Source organism: Eleginops maclovinus, chromosome 9, assembly GCF_036324505.1.
Source record: "Eleginops maclovinus isolate JMC-PN-2008 ecotype Puerto Natales chromosome 9, JC_Emac_rtc_rv5, whole genome shotgun sequence".
Lineage (NCBI taxonomy): Eukaryota > Metazoa > Chordata > Actinopteri > Perciformes > Eleginopidae > Eleginops > Eleginops maclovinus.
In genome coordinates this window covers 2,984,771-2,990,770 of record NC_086357.1, presented here as the reverse complement: position 1 = coordinate 2,990,770, position 6,000 = coordinate 2,984,771, and the positions used below count along the sequence as shown (strand labels likewise).

General features: G+C 37.0%; 1 protein-coding gene across 1 annotated transcript in view; it reads left to right on the top strand.

Annotated features, from left to right (window-relative positions):
- Positions 1-1,478: 1,478 nt before the first annotated feature.
- The window catches only part of znf644b (zinc finger protein 644b), a 29,605-nt gene continuing 25,083 nt past the window's right edge, over positions 1,479-6,000 (top strand). Inside the window, exons 1-2 of the mRNA XM_063891804.1 lie at positions 1,479-1,558; positions 5,139-5,183. The gene's annotated coding sequence lies outside the window, so the exon portion shown is untranslated. The remainder of the gene's footprint in view (positions 1,559-5,138; positions 5,184-6,000) is intronic.

Below are 6,000 nucleotides of genomic sequence, written 5' to 3'. Positions count from 1 at the left end.
AAATGATTGTAATAAATAAAACCTGTTCTACAACACATGAGGCTGACATGATTTTATTTACTGACTGATGAGGTTTAAATGGCCTGATGGTTTTCCTGTGGAATCATGAAAATCACACTTTGGCCAGAAAAACCAAAAAAACATGCGACAGTATTAATAATGTATTTCCAGCATGCATTCTGCATCATTATCCTACAATTTAAATGAGGGTTAAAGCTCACTGCTTTTCTTGTACAGCAGTTCAACATTAAATATACAACAGTCGCACATACAACCATTTTGAAATTCAGTTAATGGTCACATAAGACCCATAATCCTTTCTGTCCAAGTTACACTGTGGATGACACAGTTGTGATATACACACCCATCTAATATGAAGAGTATCCCTTCGACAATATTACCCTTTGTGTTTCTAACATGTTCATTTGAAAGTACTTTACCCTTCATTTTATCATATACAAGCTGATATTGTGAAAATACAATTTCATACAATTGATTTGTCAATATTAAAACTGGTCACATTCTCATCCATAAAGAGGAGCTCCGAGTGCATTAGGTTAGAAATGTCAACCATTTATCCATTACTTTTAAGCTAACTCAGTCAACGATTATTGCATCAATTTGAGCTATTTCAGACATCAGGCCGTTACGTTTAGCAGAGATTATCTAGCCAGCTAGCTCTCACTTTTTGAGAGCTAGCTTTTTTCATCTAGTTATCTAACCTTTTATCAACTACTTTGAGCTATTTCACCACTTGCCAATAAATTTAGCCAGCTAAACCAACCATTCTTTTTTTTCAACCAACACATTGTAGTTATTTCAACATATAGCTGTTACTTGGCTAAGTATTTCAATCATTTATCCATTCATTTCAATAATTTACCTTTTTAGGTTGCCTACATGTTTCAATTTACTCCATATTACACATGGTGTCTTGGATTGTTTCTGTAGGCCTACTCTATTAGTTTTTTTTCATTTAGGCTACATGCAGTTGAACTTATCCTAAATATTCCATGTCAACTGCAGAAGTAGCCTACCGCTTTGGTTATAAGAAGGTTAGCCCTGGAAGAGAATCATAAATATTATTAGATATATAAAATATTGCTATTTTATTTTATTGTCCCATTTGGGAGTGAGTCCACTAATAAGAATAAGTCTGTGTATCTCTAAACGAAATTGTAGGCTGTATATTGATTTGATATCAGGATGCAGTTCAAGGTCATGCACCTCACTCACAAACTTAAACATAAAATGGTGTATTCTGTTCTAATCCATTTCAACATGTTGGCCAATTTGTCGGTTTCATTTGGTGGTTACGTCAATATGGTGAGCTTTTCTAAGTTTGCATTTCAGGGAACTAAAGTGGAAAACAAGCTTTTTGGGGTGAGCAGTATGGGTGACGTTCTTTCCTCTGCCTCCTCCTGAATATTTCTCTCTGGACCAGACTCTGCAACCTGCGCGATTTTAAAGCAAAATGGCGACAGTGTAACAGAGGGGAGAGCCGAGTAACCGGGTCAGGTGCAATGACAAACCTGAAGACAGGAGTCGTCGTCCTGAGGTAAGATGATACAGCCTGTCGGAACCTTTGATGTGCGCAGGGATACATTGCAGTCTGGTACGGTCAAAGTCTGCCGTGTGTCGCTGTGGTGGGTCGATGTGAATGTATTAAAACACTGCAGTGACCGACAACCGGGGGCTAGTTTATCTCAACTTCAATGTGTTCGATTTGCTACACAAAGTGTTTCTCCAAGACGTCGCTGGTACAGTTGTATCTCTGTGGCTCAGCCTGGGGCAGAGCAGCTAGCTGACTGTCGCAGAGGCTGTCAAAATAAAGTCACTGCTAGCAGAGCCAGCTCTCTGCTATGTGGCTAAGTTATTTCAGTTTGTACTAAAGGACAGTCGGATAAAAGCTGTTTTATTGGAAGTCGAACGACAAAAAAGTTGGTTGTTGATGTTTGTGTAGGATATGTATGCAAAACGTTTGATTTAGGGCTACATGGATGCATAATAAACTTGGTTTCTCAAGTTTTACATCTCTGCTTTCTCTCACTTTAAATGACCCAATAGAAACAGAATGATTTGGGTTGTAGGGTAGTAATAACACCTTATTATACTTGCATTAACAGTCTTACCTTACCTTATTGTAAGTTGTTACATGGCAAAAGTAATGCCAATGGCTAATGCAAAGTAGACCCTGCAAGTCCAGGTGAGATAGCACTGCAACATTATCACTGCAGAGCTAGCATGACAGCATAGGATTACAATTATATTTTCGTAAAAAGCTACTATATCAGTTAATACAAATGTTAATAGGTTAATCAGAAAGTTTACTGTCATTATAGAGTCATCCATTTAGTCTCTATTGTATAGGGGAGGGATTTCTCTAGAGGTCTAATCAACCAGATTAATGACACTTCTGTGTTATTGTGAGGATATTCTTTGTTCTTTTTATTGTTGTCTAAAAAGACTGCATTTGCAGTAGTTACAGCCTCTCGAATCACACAAAGCTGCTGTTTACATTAGCAATTTCAAGTCTAAAAGTGGCAGTCAAAAAGCAACACCAAACATGAACACAACTTGATTATGTGCAGTAGCAGAAATAACACACTTTTATAGGGTTTAAAAAAAATAACACATTAAAAGCATTGTCAGATAGCTTGAGATGATATTTAACCCATCCTTACAGCACCGTTAATAAACAGCAAAAAAGCTTCCGTTATATAAAGCACAGGTACACAGAATAATTCACTCTAAGCAGAATGTCGGGCAGTCAGACGAGGTTGTACACCTGACATTGCTCCGCTGGACTGTGGTGCCTCCGCTGTCTCACTTTAGTGGCAGGCTAGCAGGTGAGACAACAGATTTGTTGTCGTTGTAGTACTGCTTTCTTTGTTCGTTCCTTTAGGGACTCTTCATTGTCTGTGTTTTGTTTTTATGTTAACATTAACTACTGGCACATGTTTCTATTGTATTCATGTTTGTGTGGTCTTATTTTTTACTTTTTTGAAACTTGAAGCACTTTGTGATTTTTATTTCTGTGAAAGGTGCTATACTAAATCAAAGTATTATTATTATTATTATTATTATTATTATTATTATTATTATTATTATTATTATTATTATTATTATTTGTACAAAGTTAGTAAAACCCATATATTTGTTACTCACTTTTGTTTTGGAGTTGTGGAACCAGATTACTCTCCTTAATGCTCCTCTGTACTGTAGTTTCTCGATTGTATGCTCAGGATGTCTTTACTCACTAGTGACCTCCATTTTCGTTTCAAAAGACATAATATTACTGGCTTAGTTTACTAAAAGGTCAATAGGGCATGCAATTAGTCAACCCGGTCACAAAGCAAACATTCTGTTGTGCTTATAGACACACCGATACATATATATATATATATATATATACTGTATATACTGTATATACAGTTTAAAATATTAAGTATGTTGGAACTCATGTTCATGTCTATGTTGATGCCCTATGATGGTGATGGTGAATACATATCAGCAGTTAATAGCAAGAGTTTCCTTTTAAATGGTGCTCTATCCATTCGTCCATCCATCCATCCATGTGTAAAAATGGCAGTGTCCCTTCTATATCTTTTGTTATGTGTGATTTCCATCGAGTAATTAAACAAAATAATGCCAACACAGATAAAAAGCATATATAGTGGCATTATTCGGAATGTGTGCACAGCAGACAACAAGTCATATTGTATCTCTGTAATCAGCTCACGAGGAGGTTGTATCAAATCAAAGTGAAGACCTACAGAAGTGAGTCCATGCCTCCCTGTAGGTGTCTATAGGGAGAGCTTACGTGGCTATAGGAGGAAGTCAATGCACCTTATCAGCCTGCTGTAGGTTTTACTGCTCGACTAAATAAATCAGAAGGTCGAAGCATTTTATCCACAAATTGATTAAATGTCACTTGACAAGGTCAAATATTTTAACCAAGACGCCTAAAGTCTATGACTGCTCAGCATAGCAAACAGGTCTGTGTTCTCTGCTGACCTGGCTGGCTGCTTACACTGCTATAAATGAAGACACCGGGGACTACATAAATGGGAGAACACTGGCCTGAATTAGCAACTCAGCTGAGGAACAGCTGCAGAGAGGAGATATTTTAGTAATCAGGTGGATCTACTAAGAACATTGAGGTCTGCAGAATTATATCAAAGGCGAGGAAATAAGGGCGGGCATGGAGTCACTGCAAGACTCATTAAACCTCTTGGAAATTAATTTATATCACAGTTGTTTCTCTTGGTAATCAACATATTGAGCTGTTTGCTCTTTGTTCATTCATGAAGTATATGCCTGTTCCCATTAGTGCTGAATCTAAAGGTTATCTTTTGTTTTCATGTTAAATCATCAGGAAAGAGTTAAAGTTGCATGCAAAACAATATCCCAGACGTCACGGTTATGTTAGTAACTATTTTTTTTATTTTTTACTTAAAGCCAGGTAATACATTAATCCACACATACAAGACGCCAGAGGTCTTGGGGCACTTTTGCTTAACGTTCTCAAAATAGTTGTTGATTATTGTTTCGCGGGAAATCGATTTTCATATCCTCCTAGCTTCAGTTTCCGTATACATTTTTAAAGTTCATTAACACACCTTGGCAAACAATTCTCAGTTTTTAATGGTCATACTGAGCTTTAAGTTGAAGAATAACCAGGAAACCTTATTGGCTGTCCCTAACTTTGCTGATGGTGCTGACTGTCTGTTCACTTTAGGCTTACCAGTGATTATGTTTCCTTTCTTGAAGCACAAAAAGGAAAGAATGTGTTTGATAATGATTAACATATAATCTGAGTAGATGTTGGTTAACCTTTTGGGTTTTTGGAGACACAAACACAAAAGATCCTGTAAAGCAATCTACCTTTCTGATTTATAACACTTATCTGACGCTGCAATAATCAGACCTTCTTATGTACTTGTGTGGATTTATTTTGCAAGTGAAAAAAATCATGCTCTTTTTTTGGTATCCTAATACAGTCTGAAATTGGAGGGACAGATTTCCTGAGGCAGGGAGTGTCAGATGTGATCACAAAATCTAAGTGAAGGTAAAATGTTCTTCAGTTGTCTGTGTCGTGAGCAGTTTAAAGTTAGAGAACATTCTCTCTGTTACAGATGAGTTTTCCAGGAGCCATGAGGGGGAATCTGTGACATTCACTGGTAAGTACATTACTTTTTTAAAATGTATCTTGTTAAATATTCTGCCTCATTATTGAGATCCACTTTCTCTAATTTGACAAACACAGGTGTTAGTAAAATATCGTCTCTTATTATCAGCTTTATGATTCAGACGACAGTCACAACAGGGTGACCTCCCGCGGAGCGACATATGTTTATTCAAATAGCCACTGATCTGAAATTAAAAGTATTTGAGCGGTTAAAACTCAAAAATGAGTGTTGATTGCTTTTTAATTGAAAAGCATGAAAAATGTGTGTGTGTGTGTGTGTGTGTGTGTGAGTAGAGTCTAATGTTCTTGTTAGTATTATCATCATTATAATCACAATGGCAGAGCATAAAGCTAAAATGTGACCGTCTCTGAAGAGGTGTTATCATCCAGAGGCACAGTAGTATGTCTCCTTACCGGCTTAACACCTGAAACTGTAGCTCTGACGTGTGAAATGCTCTCAAACTGTAGCTGGGTGTGATTAGCAGTCAAATTAAATCTGAGATGTCAGTTACATGTGTCAGTGCTTCCACTCCTACACTTGGCAGGTTGTAGGGAGTGACAAGCTGGCTGTTGATTATTCTCCGGTGTGAAACCCAACCAGTGTTTACTCCAGTCTTTGTTCAATTCTCTTAAAATGTAAGTCTCTTTTGTGGATTTAGATTTTCAAATTGTCCCCATGATGAATGTGTACCATAGTAATCTAATCATGAAAGGTATTATTTGTAACTTTTCTGCATAAAAGTGTCTAAAAACGACTAGACCGGTGTAATACATAATGTTGAGTTGCATTCTTGCGTTATCCCATATCT